The sequence below is a fragment of the Gopherus flavomarginatus genome, chromosome 9 (genome assembly GCF_025201925.1).
Source record: "Gopherus flavomarginatus isolate rGopFla2 chromosome 9, rGopFla2.mat.asm, whole genome shotgun sequence".
NCBI classification, from domain to species: Eukaryota; Metazoa; Chordata; order Testudines; family Testudinidae; genus Gopherus; species Gopherus flavomarginatus.
The window spans coordinates 51,679,964-51,696,806 of NC_066625.1; the positions used below are offsets into that span (position 1 = coordinate 51,679,964).

The 16,843-nt window shown below is 44.5% G+C and overlaps 1 pseudogene; it reads left to right on the forward strand.

The window, feature by feature from the left end:
* The first annotated feature begins 630 nt into the window (after positions 1-630).
* Positions 631-16,843, forward strand: part of LOC127058042 (maestro heat-like repeat-containing protein family member 1) — a 102,330-nt pseudogene continuing 86,117 nt past the window's right edge.

A 16,843-nucleotide genomic window follows, 5' to 3' on the forward strand; every position in this document is an offset into this window, starting at 1 on the left:
TTCTGGGAGCAGAATCTTTCTCTTAGCATCAGGCAGATGCCAGAGATGAAAATGACTGGCTCCATGCTATGTGTATGATTAATACTGATTTTTGAGACAGGCATATATGTCCACTTGAAAGCAAACAACACGTACAGAACATCCTGAATAGAGCATAGACTGACCAGGGTATTTTGACCCTGTTGAAGGACATCACGCAGGGGGTTGAAGTGAACAATTGATAAGGGAGTGAATGTGGGGTAATTTTCAGTTGGCACCACTCTACAGTCTCCTCTTAAAGTATTAAGTAGGTAAAAATTAGTTATCACACGCCCACGAGACATGCTTTTAAGACATGTGACCTCTTTGAGGAAAAAGAGTATAAAAATCAAGCAAATTAAATTATTGTTGGGATTCCTTAATTAACGCTTAAAGAAGCAACACTGCTAAACAGAGTGGCCAAAACTCTGCTTCATGGGCTCAAGTAGCACTGTGAACCAGAGATGCAGTGGCGTAGCCAGGTTTTCAGTGTAGGGGGAGCAAACATAAAAAAGACGCCCTCCCTTGGCTCCTCCTCTGGTCACGCCCCCCCCACCACACTCCCCCCCGCTCACCTTCCGTCCTGCACCTCCCCCTGTCCCCGGCGTGCTCCCAGCACTGGGCGCATTCTACGCAGGGCTCACCAGCCAGGCAGCCTTAAAGGCGCAGGGGCCCTTTTGCCTCCCCCCGCCCATCGCATTAGCAAGAGGTGGGGGGGGCCAGGGAGCACTTGGCCGCCGAGCCCTGAGCTGAGGAGCCGGCCCCCTCACTCCTCCGGCCATGTCTGCCGCCCCCACATGGTTCCTCCAGCCGTGCTGCTGCCAGAGCTGTCCGGCAGGCGCCACTTCCGCACCGGCCTGCCGCCCCATGGCTCCTCCGTCTGTGCTGCTGGCAGCGCATGCTGGCAGGCGTCACTACCGCACCTGCTGCCCTGAGTGGAAGCGGCTGCTTCCACTGAACCCCGCTAGCTACACTACTGCAGAGTGGTCTCAAGGCAACCAAGGCCTTGCTTTGAGGGAATCCGAGACATACCAGAGGGCTGAGAAGAACAGACAAGGAGAGAAGAAGCCATCTATAAAACTGGTAACCATCTTCTCTGTTTGCCAAGCAGAAACTGTGTAAGGCTAGTGCAGGATCTGTTTGTGTATGCTTGTGAAAGAAAGACTTGTTAAGGGGAATGTATAGCTCTTAACGTCTAACATAAGAATTAGGTGCTTGATATAACCCTTTACCATTCGTGTAATTCCTTCTCAATAAACTGCCCTGAATTGAAGATAACTACTGAGGACCTTTTTCACTGGTATGACAATCATCTGCTCCACCGGGAGCCAGTAAAGATCCATTTCAAGGGTAGTAGCGCCCCCTGCTGTCAACATTTGATAGCAGAGGACAGTTTACTGTTGTCTAAACAAAAACAACGAGGAGTCCTTGTGGCACCTTAGGGTACATCTACACTACGGGATTATTCCAATTTTACATAAACCGGTTTTATAAAACAGATTGTATAAAGTCGAGTGCACGCAGCCACACTAAGCACATTAATTCGGCGGTGTGCGTCCATGGTCCCAGGCTAGCGTCGATTTCCGGAGCATTGCACTGTGGGTAGCTATTCCATAGCTATCCCGTAGTTCCTGCAGTCTCCTCCACCCCTTAGAATTCTGGGTTGAGAGCCCAGTGCCTGATGGGGCAAAAATCATTGTCGCGGGTGGTTCTGGGTAAATGTCGTCAGTCATTCCTTCCTCCGGGAAAGCAACGGCAATCATTTCGCGCCCTTTTTCCCTGGATTGCCCTGGCAGACGCCATAGCACGGCAACCATGGAGCCCGTTCAGCTTTTTTTTTTACAGTCACCGTATGTGTACTGGATGCCACGGACAGAGGCGATACTCCAGCACTACACAGCAGCATTCATTTGCTTTTGCATGATAGCAGAGATGGTTACCAGTGGTTCTGTACCGTCTGCTGCCAGTGTAATTTGGCAATGAGAGGACAGTTATCTGTCCTTCTGTGCTGTCTGCTGCTATCATGGGTGCCCCTGGCTGAGATTGGCCGGGGGCGCAAAAGCAAAACTGGGAATGACTCCCTGAGTCAATCCCTCCTTTATGGTTTCTAAAAATAGAGTCAGTCCTGCCTAGAATATGGGGCAAATGTACTAGAGAAGCAGTGTATCAGAGAGTACAGCTGCTCTGTGTCAGCTCCTGCAGAAATGATGAGCTACATGGCATTCATGGGGGGTGCCCCTGCAACAACCCCACCCGTTGGTTCCCTCCTCCCCCAACCTTCCTGGGCTACCGTGGCAGTGTCCCCCCCATTTGTGTCATGAAGTAATAAAGAATGCAGGAATAAGAAACACTGAGTTCTTAGTGACATAAAATGAGGGGGAGGCAGCCTCCTGGTGTTATGATAGTCCAGGCAGGACATTAAGCAGTGTGGGGCAGAGGAGCCCAGCATCCCACTGCTATGATAGTCCAGGCAGTACAGAATCTTTTCTTTTCACATGAAAGGGAGGGGGCTGATTGAAGATCAGCCCTCAGTTACTATGATGAAGATGGTTACTAGCCGTTCTGTATCATCTACTGGGAATGACCGGGAGTCATTCCTATTTTCACCCAGGCGCCCCCGCCAGCCTCACCTGAAGCCAGCCAGGAGCACTCACGAGTTGATAAGAAGGACGGTTACCAGTCCTACTGCACCGTCTGCCACCGGGGAGGGGAGAGGAGCGGAGCAGATACTTCTCTTCACGGCTACAGCATTGCGTCTACCAGCAGCATTCAGTAGACATAGGGTGACATTGAAAGAAGTCAAGAAATGATTTCTTTCCCTTTTCTTTCACGTGGGGGTGGGGGATAAATTGACGAGCTATTCCCTGAACCACACCGGACAATGTGTTTGAACTACAGGCATTGGGAGCTCAACCAAGAATGCAAATACTTTTCGGAGACTGCTGGGGACTGTGGGATAGCTGGAGTCCTCAGTACCGCCTCCCTCCCACCATGAGCGTCCATTTGAGTCTCTGACTTTCCGTTACGCTTGTCATGCAGCACTGTGTAGCCTGTAGATTTTTTTTTCAAATGCTTTGGCATTTCGTCTTCTGTAATGGAGCTTTGATAGAACAGATTTGTCTCCCCATACAGCAATCAGATTCAGTATCTCCCGTACGGTCCATGCTGGAGCTCTTTTTGGATTTGGGACTGCATTGCCACCCGAGCTGATCAGAGCTCCATGCTGGGCAAACAGGAAATGAAAATCAAAATTTCGTGGGGCTTTTCCTGTTTACCTGGCCACTGTATCTGAGCTGAGATTGCTGTCCAGAGCGGTCACAGTGGTGCACTGTGGGATACCGCCCGGAGGCCAATACCGTCGATTTGCGGCCACACTAACCCTAATCCGATATGGTAATACCGATTTTAGCGCTACCTCTCTCATCAGGGAGGAGTACAGAAACCGATTTAAAGAGCCCTTTATATCGATATAAAGGGCCTCGTAGTGTGGACGGGTACAGTGTTAAATCGGTTTAACGCTGCTAAAATCAGTTTAAACGCGTAATGTAGACCAGGCCTTAGAGACTAACACATTTATTTGGGCATAAGCTTTTGTGAGCTAAAACTCACTTCATCAGATGCACGGAGTGAAAAATACAGTAAGCAGTATAAATATTACAGCACATGAAAAGATGGGAGTTGCCTTACCAAGTGGGAGGTCAGTGTTAACGAGGCCTATTCAATTGAGGTGGAAGTGGCCTATTCTCAACAGTGGACAAGAAGGCGTGAATATCAAGAGAGGGGAAATTACTTTTGTAGTGCTAATGAGGCCAATTCAATCAAGGTGGACATTGCCCATTTCCAACAGTTGACAAGAAGATGTGAGTATCAGCAGAGGGAAAATTACTTTTTGTAGTGACCCATCCACTCCCAGTCTTTATTCAGACCTAATCTGACTGTGTCCAGTTTGCAAATTAATTCCAGTTCTGCAGTTAATCGTTTAAGTTTTTGAAGTTTTTTTGTTGAAGAATTGCCACTTTTAAGTCTGTTATTGTGTGTCCAGGGAGATTGAAGTGCTCTCCTATTGGTTTTTGAATGTTACAATTCTTGATGTCTGATTTGTGTCTATTTATTCTTTTGTGTAGAGCAGGGGTCCCGAATGCTGTGCCCGTGGGTGCCATGGCGCCCGCAGGGACATCTAAATATGCCCATGTCCTGGCCGGCAGTGGAGTATCCACTGAAATACTGCCGAATTTCTGCGGTGTTTCGGCAGTGACGCCTCTCAATGACGTCACTTGGCAGCGGCAAGTGACGTCATCGAGAGCTGCCGGCGCCGAAACACCGCTGAAATTCGACAGCATTTCCGTGGATGCTCTACCGCCGCCCCGGTCCTTCGTCTGGTGCCCGCCAGATGAAAAGGTTGGAGACCACTGGTGTAGAGACTGTCCAGTTTGGACAATGTACACGGCAGAGGGGCATTGCTGGCACATGATGGCATATATCACATTGATAGATGTGCAGGTGAATGAGCCCCGATGGTGTGGCTGATGTTGTTAGGTCCTATGATGGTGTCCCTTGAATAGATATGCGGACAGAATTGGCAACAGGGTTTGTTGCAGGGATTGGTTCTTGGGTTAGTGTTTTTGTTGTTTGGTGTGTAGTTGCTGGTGAGTATTTGCTTCAGGTTGGGGGGCTGTCTGTAAGCAAGGGCTGGCCTGTCTCCCAAGGTCTGTAAGAGTAAGGAATCATCCTTCAGGTTAGGCTGTTGATCCTTGATGATGCGCTGGAGAGGTTTTAGTTGGGGGCTGTAGGTGACGGCTTACATCTGTTAGTCTCTAAGGTGCTATAAGGACTCCTTGTTGTTTTTGCTGATACAGACTAACACAGCTACCACTCTGAAACCTGTAAGTGAATAGGTCTTTAAACGGAATCAAACTGTTTCTGAACTGGCTGCCCATTAAGAGCTTGGTATCTTCAATCATTGGTGTTAATCTACTAATTTGAATATTGTTCTGAATCAGTTTTGACTTATATTGATTATAGCTCGGGGGCCAGATTTAGTTATAGTATGAAGAGAGGGAAGTTGTCCTAGCATTCTTTGATAGGATAACGAGCCTTGTGGATAAGGGAGAAGCGGTGGATGTGATATACCTAGACTTTAGTAAGGCATTTGATACAGTCTCGCATGATATTCTTATAGATAAACTAGGAAAGTACAATTTAGATGGGGCTACTATAAGGTGGGTGCATAACTGGCTGGATAACCGTACTCAGAGAGTAGTTATTAATGGCTCCCAATCCTGCTGGAAAGGTATAACAAGTGGGGTTCTGCAGGGGTCTGTTTTGGGACCGGCTCTGTTCAATATCTTCATCAACGATTTAGATGTTGGCATAGAAAGTATGCTTATTAAGTTTGCAGATGATACCAAACTGGGAGGGATTGCAACTGCTTTGGAGGACAGGGTCAAAATTCAAAATGATCTGGACAAATTGGAGAAATGGTCTGAGGTAAACAGGATGAAGTTCAATAAAGATAAATGCAAAGTGCTCCACTTAGGAAGGAACAATCAGTTTCACACATACAGAATGGGAAGAGACTGTCTAGGAAGGAGTATGGCAGAAAGAGATCTAGGGTTCATAGTGGACCACAAGCTTAATATGAGTCAACAGTGTGATACTGTTGCAAAAAAAGGAAACGTGATTCTGGGATGCATTAAAAGGTGTGTTGTAAACAAGACACGAGAAGTCATTCTTCTGCTTTACTCTGCGCTGGTTAGGCCTCAACTGGAGTATTGTGTCCAGTTCTGGGCACCGCATTTCAAGAAAGATGTGGAGAAATTGGAGAGGGTCCAGAGAAGAGCAACAAGAATGATTAAAGGTCTTGAGAACATGACCTATGAAGGAAGGCTGAAACAATTGGGTTTGTTTAGTTTGGAAAAGAGAAGGCTGAGAGAGGACATGATAGCAGTTTTCAGGTATCTAAAAGGGTGTCATCAGGAGGAGGGAGAAAACTTGTTCACCTTAGCCTCCAATGATAGAACAAGAAGCAATGGGCTTAAACTGCAGCAAGGGAGATTTAGACTGGACATTAGGAAAAAGTTCCTAACCATCAGGGTAGTTAAACACTGGAATAGATTGCCTAGGGAAGTTGTGGAATCTCCATCTCTGGAGATATTTAAGAGTAGGTTAGATAAATGTCTATTAGGGATGGTCTAGACAGTATTTGGTCCTGCCATGAGGGCAGGGGACTGGACTCGATGACTTCTCGAGGTCCCTTCCAGTCCTAGAGTCTATGAGTCTATGAGTCTATAAGTATACCAGTGAGCAGGGTTGTATTATCCGTGCTTGGAGTTGATGATGTTTCACAAAAGCAGACAGGGAAGGATTGTTGAACCGGAGGACGAGGGGAACGCTCCGAAGCCTCCAGGTATGGTTGATGAGTGTTTGTTAAGACAGGTGTTTAAAAGCTTGGGGTCTGATCCATGTCTGGCTGATGCAGTCCCCACACTGCATGAGAAAGTTTTGGACAACTTGCTATTGGGGTATCAAATGGGTTGTTATACTCCCATGACAGTCCAAACACCAGGGATAGCTCAGTAGTTTGAGCATTGGTCTGCTAATAAACCTAAGGTTGTGAGTTCAATCCTTAAGGGAGCCATTTAGGGAACTAGGGTAAAAAAATATCTGTTTGGGAATTGGTCCTGCTTTGAACAGGGGGTTGGACTAGATGACCTCCTGAGGTCCCTTCCAACCCTGATATTCTATGTGCTCTGTAGATAAGCTTGTAAAGGAGCAAGATGTTTTGGAATGTTAGTGAGATGTTGTGCAAGAAAGTTTGGCTAGGAATTGAAAAAAATTAAAATTGCAGAATGAAAGCCTGAAATGAGACTTGCAAACTGCTGTAGCATAAAATGTAACCAAGGCTCAGCAGATAACAGCTTTAACCCATACATGTATGGAAAGAATAAATATAAAGGTGGAAGAGGAAGAGGAGCCCCTTCCAGGGCCTCCAGTAGTGATAGTAAAAATGCCTCAGCCTTCATGGCAAATACAAGAGGAAGTAAATTGTCCTCTGACTGAAACTGAAAAACAGGCACTGACTAAACAAATGGTCTCTTTGACTAAGAGAACATGTTTGTCTTGGCTGTTGGAATACATGGTTAGAAAACATTTAGATCTTGAAGATTTAAGAGAACTGATGATAACTTGTGCTGGCCCAATGGAACGGCTTCATTGGCAGAGTTAAACAGAGGTGACAGAGACAGCGTTATCCAGAGGCTCGCTCGATACTTTGACCCCCTCTGAATTGAGAAGGAAAGCTTTGTTGATAGATCAGAAAGAAGGAGAATCTGTTATGGCTTATTATACTAGGTTGTTGTTGGTATGCTCTCTGGCTGAAATCGAGGAAAAACAGCTGACAGATTTGATCAGTGGTGGTTTAAGGAAACCTGCTAAGGTGTTCATAGGATCCTGGATGGATTTAGATCAGGTTGAATTGATTAAAGCAGCTCAGGAGGCAGAAAGAATAGTAAGTGGAGCAGGTAGTTCTTCTCGGAAAGTGATTAGTAAGGCTTCCTACAGCCAACAAGCAGGCTATAATGGCTCTAACCATACTGATATGGGATGTGGTAGTTGCAGTGAAATAGGACAAGGACAGTATGGTAGGAGACGTGGAGTGTCTAGTGGGGGATCATTGTGAGCACAGCTATGGGCTCAACTTCAGGAAGGAGAGGCAAATATGGCTCATTTGAATGGGCAATCTCTGGAGACTTTGCTAGCTGCTTTAAGTGATTTGATGGCAGTCAACACTGCAATCAGGAGTTAAGGCTGTTGAGACCATGGGAACAGGTACAGAAGATCTGTGGGTGAGTTCTTATGGCTTGTTATCCCCACATTGGCTCAGATGAAATTGGCAACTCCCTGTCAGGGTGGCTCCACATTTCAGTAAAAATGTCTTGCCCTTAGCAACCCCTGCCCCCAAAGGTAAATGTTAGTAGCCAAATTACAGCCTCATACAATTGGTAAATCTTACGTGGAAGAGGGGACAGAAGGAAACATATAATGGTTGCTGGCATTAATTAATACAGGAGCAAAGGGAACTTTAGGTATTAAAACAACTGTCGTGGGTAGTGGATCAAACTAAATTTTAAATAAATACAGTGGTTTGTAACAGCATAAATGAAAACGCTATATTAAAAGTAGATATGATACAACAGGAAATGTGAATGATTAATTTTTCGGAAAGGCTGGTTGAGAAGAAAGAGACTGTAAATGACCAGGTTATTTCAGAAGGATTAAGAAAGTGAGCCTGTAAAGCTATGGCAGCTGTGGAATTGCCAGACAATAAGTGGATAAAGGAATTTCTCATGGTTTGGGCTAGAAAGAAAAGGCAGTGGTAAAATAGTGAAAAAAAATGTGTAAAGCCAGCTCCTCAGCATTCCTATCCAGCAGAAGCTGTTCCCCATATAAAAAAAACTGTTGCAAGATCTAAAAGCACAAGGGGCTTTGACACTTTAACTCCCCAATCTGGCTTGCACAGAAACCACATGGCAGATGACATCCCATGATTATACTATAAAAATATAATTGTAACTCTTATCCCTGTTATAGCCAACCTTCTAACTATAATGGCCAGAGCAGTGGTCAGGGCTAAATGGTTCTCTGTACTAAATTTGTTATCTGTTAATTGTTTCTTTGTTATGTTATTAGCCTCTTTGAATTAACAACAGGCTAAATTATAAGAACTCCTGAGTTCCTGTTAACACCAAAAATCCAAATGCCTGGGTAGCAAATTTAATGCACACATTGGAAAACATTTGGACAGAAAAAACAACACAAACAAAAGTAAGAGCCAAGGGAATAATTAAAATATCCATAAAAAATAGAAAACACAGTAACGCTTAAGAATTGGTAAACAAAAGTAAAATAAACCCTATAGAAGGGAAACCCTTTCCAGTTAACAGTTAAGTATATGGCCAGTCCCGTGGCAGTTTTAGTAACCACTCCGGATGGAGACGTGTACAAACATTCTGATCAAATCCAATTATACTTGTCAAGGGACTTGATATAACAATTTCCAGAAATAAATGCACACTATGTGCTAACCTATAAAGCCCAGTCAGAGGCCTTGTGTGTTTTGTTTTTGTTTTGTATGCTTATGCTTTTGCAGGTTAATCAAGAAGTATGCTGTGAAATTTGCTATGGCTTGTTGGTGATGGAATTACTAGACCTGTCTGTGCCACTGGATTCCATGTGAAAAATAAGCCAGAAAATTGTTAAGTTTCTCAAATTTCAGTACAGTGAGCATCCTTCTTAGGGGCACAAGCATAAAAACATCTGGGTCAAACTAAAGGTCCATCTAGCCCAGCGTCCTGTCTTTTCACAATGACCAATGCCAGGCAATGATCATTGCAGCCCATTCCCAGCTTCTGGCAAACAGAGGTCAGGGACACTACCCCGCCCATCTTGGCTAATAGCCTCTATACATTTATCCCTTTCTTTTACAACAAAAAACAGCTTGTTATAATCTTGGCCTTTACAACATTTTCTGACAGGAAGTTCCACAGGTTAATTTTCCTGTGTTTATTTATTTTTGTTTATTTTAATCTTATTGGTAACCCTTGTTCTTGTGTTATAAAAACAAGAAGTAAATAACACTTTCTTATGTACTTTCTCAACAAAGTTATCTATTTTCCAAGTTGGAAAGTCCCAGTCTTGTTAACCTTTTTTTATATAAAGTTGTTCCAGACCCCTGATTATTTTTGCTGCTTTATTTTCTGGGTTTTTTTGTTTGTTTTCAGTTATGGAGGAGGGATAGCTCAGTGGTTTGAGTGTTACCCTGTTGAACCCAGGCTGGTGAGTTCAGTCCTTGAGGGGGCCACTTAGGGATCTGGAGCAAAAATCAGTACTTGGTCCTGCTAGTGAAGGCAGGGGGCTGGACTCAATGACCTTTCAAGGTGCCTTCCAGTTCTAGGAGACAGGTATATTTCCAATTATTATAGTTATGGCTGTTGCACATTAAGTGAATGTTTTTAGGGATCTATACACAGTAATTCCAGAACCTCTTTTTTTGGGGGGGGAGGGGTAGCAGCTAATTTAGACCTCATTCTTTTATATGTATAGTTGGAATTATGTTTTTCCAACATGCATTACTTTGCATTTGTCAGCATTAAATTTCATCTGCCTAGTCACCCAGTTTTGTGACTTTTACAATGCTTTAAAGTCTGTTTTGGACTTGACTATCTTAAAGTTTTGTATCATCTGCTAATTTTTGCCACTTCATTGTTTGCTTTTTAGATAGATAAGATAGATAGATAGATACAGATCATTTATTTATCTAACAGTACTGCCTTTTCCCAGTACAGACCCCTGGAAATGTCACTGTTTACCTCTCTCCATTCTAAACACTAACCAGTTATTTTTGCCTTTTGTCTCTTATCTTTTAACCAGTTATTGATCCATAAAGAACTTTCTCTCATCCTATAACAGCCCACCTTGCCAAAAAACTTTCAGTAAAGGTTCAAAGACTTTCTGAAAATCTGAGTACACTATATTCACTGAAAGAATAGGAGTACTTTCGAAAGGTTATGCTCAAACAAATTTGTTAGTCTCTAAAGTGCCACAAATACTCCTGTTCTTTTTGTGGATACAGACTAACTCGGCTGCTACTCTGAAACCTGTCTATATTCACGAAATCACCTTGTCTATATTCTTGTTAATCCTCTCCAAAAAATCTAGTAAACTAATCTTTACTATAATTTCTTAACTGTAAAAATAAATGCAAATTTCTTTAGTTCTCCTATTTTGGGTTTATTCTTCTTGGGTGTTCCAAGGTGCTAAGAAAACCTTAACCACCCAGAGGTCTCACTGGTTGTGTAGTAGGCTTCCTGCTTTTAATATACTCTCAGTATAGAAAAATCTCAAAATCTGAAAACAGCCTCCAGGCTTAATTCTCTAAGAAGCGGGAAGTTTTAAAAGAGCTTTTGGAAAGTCTAAATTCCAGTATTGGGATAAATAACGGAGCAAAATTAATCAAAGTCCTAGCCAGAGTAAACCTTACTGTGGGCAACAACTTGAAGCCAACCTCTGCAAAAAGTCCCATATAAAAGTCATGTTAGAGATGTTTCCCTGATAATGTTTACTCTAGCAGCATTTATTTCACTAGGAACAAAAGGAGGAAAAAAGGCTAAAAGCAAGTAAAGTAAAAGGAAATTAAAAAAATTTCTCTCCAGACAACTGATTTTCCAGTATAAAAACTCTCTACAACTCAATAAAGGAATATCGAGTTGCTAAACCCGGTAAAGGAGATAATAAAAAGGAAGAATGTGGAAGAGGGGAAAATCTGGCACCCTATGGTAACAAAATCTGTCATTCCGTTTGAGGCCATAAAAGACACTCAGAAAATTTGGACATTTCATGTACCAAATAAAACATGTATTTCTGTGTGGGTACAGGGATTAACATCCAAGATATTAACAAAAGAGTGGTAAGAAACTTAAAAAAAAAAAAAAAAAGCTTCAGTAGTTAAAAGGGAATATAATCGAACTAACAAAAGGTATTTAGGGACCTCAAGTGTAACAAATGATGCACATGCATGGGGGCCAACGTATCCCAAGCAATTAATACCAAAATTGGGGAATTGTGGGATCCACATACACCACATAAAGAACTCCCTCAGACACACCAACACTATTGAAAAAAGCACCCCAATAATATATAATTCAAGGAGCTTGGTTTTAAAATAAAACTAAAATTCCAGTCAAATATATAATCAACTGTAAAATTGTATAGCATCACTGAAAATATAAACGTGTCAATAAAAATGTAATTGGTGCACACAGAACACATGTTTACTGAGGTATGGTAATAAATCTGTATTTAAAGTGTCCAAACAAAAGTACCCTTACAGAAATGTGCTTTAAGATGCCATACCTCATATGGGGACAATATGTAATATAGGGGCGGCTCCAGACCCCAGCACGCCAAGCGCATGCTTGGGGCAGCGTGCCGCAGGGGGCGCTCTGCCGGTCGCCGGGAGGGCGGCAGGCAGGTTGCCTTTGGCGGCATGCCTGCGGAGGGTCCACTGGTCCCGCGGCTTTGGTGGAGGGTTGTCATAAACAGATAGCTAAGGGTTAATGTCTCTTTCACCTGTAAAGGATTAACAAACAGTGACCTGCAACACCTGACCAGAGGACCAATCAGGAGACAAGATACTTTCAAATCTGGGTGGAGGGAAGTTTGGGTGTGAGTTCTTTGTTCTTGGGCTGTTTTCTCTCTGGGCTCTGAGAGTGACCACACGAATCTCCAGGCTCTCTAATCTTCTGTTTCCAATTTGTAAGTACAACGGTAGAAAGACAATATAGGCTTTTACATTGTTTTTCTGTATTTGCAAATGTGTAGTTTGCTGGAAATAGTTTAAATTGTATTTTTTCTGGATAAGGCTGTTTATCCATTTTCTATAAGCTAAAAGACCCTTTAACTTTTTACCATCTAAATTGCAGAGATAAACCTTTTATTTTTTTCTTTCTTTTTTATTAAAAGTTTTGCTTTGAAGACCTGTCTAATTTTTTTTCTCCTAGTTAAGGCTCAAAGGAACTGAGTCTGTATTTACCATGGAATTGGTGGGGAGAAGGGAACGAGAGCAGGGAGGGAAAGGTAAATTTCCTCTTTGGTTTAAATTCACGGAGCTTGAATCTGGATTGCCTCTGGGGGAAAGGTATCATTCCTCTCTATGTGGTGATTCAAGGAATTGAATCACGGTGATCTCCTAGTGTACCCAGGGCGGGAAAGATCTGGGAGGAGGTAAACAGCGGGGGAGGGAATGGTTTATTTCCCTTTGCTGTGAGACTCAAGGAATTTGGGTCTTGGGGTCACCAGGGAAGGTTTGGGGAGACCAGAGTCTATCAGGCGCTCTACCTAAGTCCTGATTGGTGGCAGCCTATCAGATCTAAGCTGGTAATTAAGCTTAGGAAAATTCATGCTAGTACCCATATTTTGGATGCTAAGGTTCAGATTTGGGAATTATACTATGACATGGTGGCAGCATGTGGGAAAGATAAGAATCCAAAAGCCAGTAAGATTATTATATTTCTTTTTATCTGCTAGCTGCTTGTAGCAGAGAGAGGGTTTTCAAAACTACAGCCAGAGATTTTTTTTTTCCTTGCTCTGTTCTGGCTGTGCATAGAGATTGCCTCAGGCAGAGCCATTAAGGTTTAACGAGGGTCTTTATTAAACAATAGAACTCCAACTGTGAGTCAACAGAAACTCCAGCAGAACACATATGCAAATTAAAAGTGTTTTTGTTTCTAAGTTATCGAGAAAGGACTTAAAAAAAACACTCTGTTGCTAAGCCAATCCCAGGAGATGACAGAGAGCCAGCAGTTCAGACAATAAACACCAGAGGGCACCCCAACACAAGAAAACAGGAACCATGACTTCCAGGGCAAAAAGGGATGCAGAGAAACAAATCAAAGAAGCAGACCACAGGCTACAAATGGGAGAAAGAGGTGGAGCTGAAAGAGAGGGAAGAAAACATCAAACTGGCAGCCTACAAAAGAGAACAAGCAGCCAAAGAGGCAGCCCATAAAAGAGAACAAGAAGCCAAAGATGCAGCCCACCAACGAGAGAGGGAGAAACACCACCAAGAAATGGAAAAACAACAAAAAGAACTGGAAAAACAACAAAAACAGAGTGAAGAGAGGGAAAAAGAGAGAAAGCATGAAATGGACTTGGCGCGGGCCAGGCAGGATGCTCCAGCCAATCCTAACAACCCTGCGCCAATGATTGTTCCACATCACAAGAAATTTCCTACCTACAAGGCAGGTGATGACACTGAGGCCTTCTTAGAAAATTTTGAAAGGGCCTGCCTTGGGTATAGCATCTCTGAAGACCAGTACGTGGTCGAACTGAGGCCACAGCTCAGTGGACCCTTAGCAGAGGTGGCGGCTGACATGCCTAAGGAGAACATGAACGATTATAAACTTTTTCGAACCAAGGCCAGATACAGAATGGGGATAACACCTGAACATGCCCGTCGGCAGTTTAGAACCCTAAAATGGAAACCAGATGTGTCATTCCCCCGACACGCCTACCACATTGCAAAGAATTATGAGGCCTGGATATCAGGAACAAAGGTTAACAATCTGGACGAGCTGCACTTCCTGATACAAATGGAGCAGTTCTTAGATGGTATTCCTGAGGAAATAGAGAGGTACATCCTAGATGGAAAACCCAAAATGGTAATCGAGGCAGGGGAGATTGGAGCCAAATGGATGAAAGTGGCAGAAAAGAAAAAACCTACTGTCAAGGGGAACAAATACCCCAGGGGGCACCCCGACAATAAACCCTACAACCGAGGGCAGCCAAAGACCCCACCTACAACCCAAGGAAAAGCACAGACTACCTATTCTCCCACCTCACCAGTCTCCAGTAACCCACCTCGACCTAGTGACCAGTCAGCTGGAAGATGCTTTAAGTGTAATGAACTGGGACATATAAAGGCCAGCTGCCCAAAGAACCCCAACCGAGGTGCAGTTCATTACACCACCATCACACCAAAGATCCCCAGGCCCAGATGCCTCTCAAATACCCTTGGAGCGAAGGGAAAATTTGAGAGTTGGCGGAAAGAGGTTACTGCATGGAGAGACACAGGGGCACAAGTGTCAGCTATCCACCAATCCTTCGTGGACCCCAAATTCATCAACCCAAAGGCCCAAGTGACCATTTACCCCTTCATGTCAAAAGCTGTAGACTTGCCTACAGCTGAACTGCCTGTCCAGTACAAAGGCTGGTCAGGAATGTGGACTTTTGCAGTCTATAACAATTATCCCATCCCCATGCTGCTGGGGGAAGACTTGGCCAACCAGGTGAAGCGGGCCAAGAGAGTGGGAATGATTACACGCAGCCAAACCAGGCAAGCTTCCCGACCCATTCCTGTTCCTGAGCCGTCCACAGAGGCCTCATCTGTGTTACTAGAGACCCAGACAGAAGTAGTGGACCCGGATCCCATGCCAACAACTGAAACAGCCACAGTGCCTCCAGTCCCAGACCAGGAACTGGGAAAGCAGCCAGCACCAGAACCGTTGCCAGCTCTGAGCCAGTGCTTGCAAACCCATCTTCAACCCCAACGCCAGAGGGCGCCAGCGAGCCTGAACTGGCAGAAGCAGCAGACAACCATACCCAAGAGGCTCAGCCAGAGCCTGAAATACCACCTGGTGCACCAGCGGAAAGCGGCTCACCAGCAACGGAAACAACCCCATCACCTACATCGCTTCCAGAGGGACCAAGCCCAAGTCCACAGTCTAAGGAAGAACTGGTGTCTCCAGCTTCAAGGAAACAGTTCCAGACTGAGCAGGAAGCAGATGACAGCCTTCAGAAAGCTTGGGCGGCGGCACGGAGCACCCCACCGCCTCTCAGCTCTTCTAATCAATCCCGGTTTGTTGTAGAACAAGGACTTTTATATAAGGAGACTCTTTCTGGTGGACACCAGGAAGACTGGCATCCACAAAAACAGTTAGTGGTTCCAGCTAGGTACCAGGAAAAGCTCTTAAGCTTAGCCCATGATCATCTTAGTGGCCATGCTGGGGTGAACAGAACCAAAGACCGGTTGGGGAAGTCCTTCCACTGGGAGGGGATGGGCAAGGACGTTGCCAAGTATGTCCAGTCTTGTGGGGTGTGCCAAAAAGTGGGAAAACCTCAAGACCAGGTCAAGGCCCCTCTCCAGCCACTCCCCATAATTGAGGTCCCATTTCAGCAAGTAGCTGTGGATATTCTGGGTCCTTTCCCAAAAAAGACACCCAGAGGAAAGCAGTACATACTGAATTTTGTGGACTTTGCTACCCGATGGCCGGAAGCAGTAGCTCTAGGCAACACCAAGGCTAACGCTGTGTGCCAGGCCCTAACAGACATTTTTGCCAGGGTAGGTTGGCCCTCAGACATCCTTACAGATTCAGGATCTAATTTCTTGGCAGGAACCATGAAAGAACTGTGGGAAACTCATGGGGTGAATCACTTGGTTGCCACCCCTTACCACCATCAAACCAATGGCCTAGTCGAAAGGTTTAATGGAACTTTGGGGGCCATGATACATAAATTCGTCAATGAACACTCCAATAATTGGGACCTAGTGTTGCAGCAGTTGCTTTTTGCCTACAGGGCTGTACCACATCCCAATTTAGGGTTTTCACCGTTTGAACTTGTGTATGGCCACGAGGTTAAGGGGCCATTACAGTTGGTGAAGCAGCAATGGGAGGGGTTTACGCCTTTCCAGGGACTAACATTCTGGACTTTGTAAGCAATCTACAAAACACCCTCCGACACTCTTTAGCCCTTGCTAAAGAAAACCTAAAGGATGCTCAAAAAGAGCAAAAGGCCTGGTATGACAAACATACCAGAGAGCGTTCCTTCAAGGTAGGAGACCAGGTTATGGTCTTGAAGGCGCAACAGGCCCATAAAATGGAAGCATCATGGGAAGGGCCATTCACGGTCCAAGAGCGCCTGGGAGCTGTTAACTACCTCATAGCATTTCCAAATTCCTCTCTAAAGCCCAAAGTTTACCATGTTAATTCTCTCAAGCCCTTTTATTCCAGAGACTTACAGGCTTGTCAGTTTACTGTCCAGGGAGGAGATGACACTGAGTGGCCTGATAGTGTCTACTACGAAGGCAATAAAGACGGTGGCGTGGAAGAGGTGAACCTCTCCACAACCCTGGAACATCTGCAGTGGCAACAAATCAAGGAGCTGTGCACTAGCTTTGCCACATTGTTCTCAGCCACCCCAGGATGGACTGAACGGGCATACCACTCCATTGACACAGGTAATGCTCACCCAATTAGAACCCCACCCTACC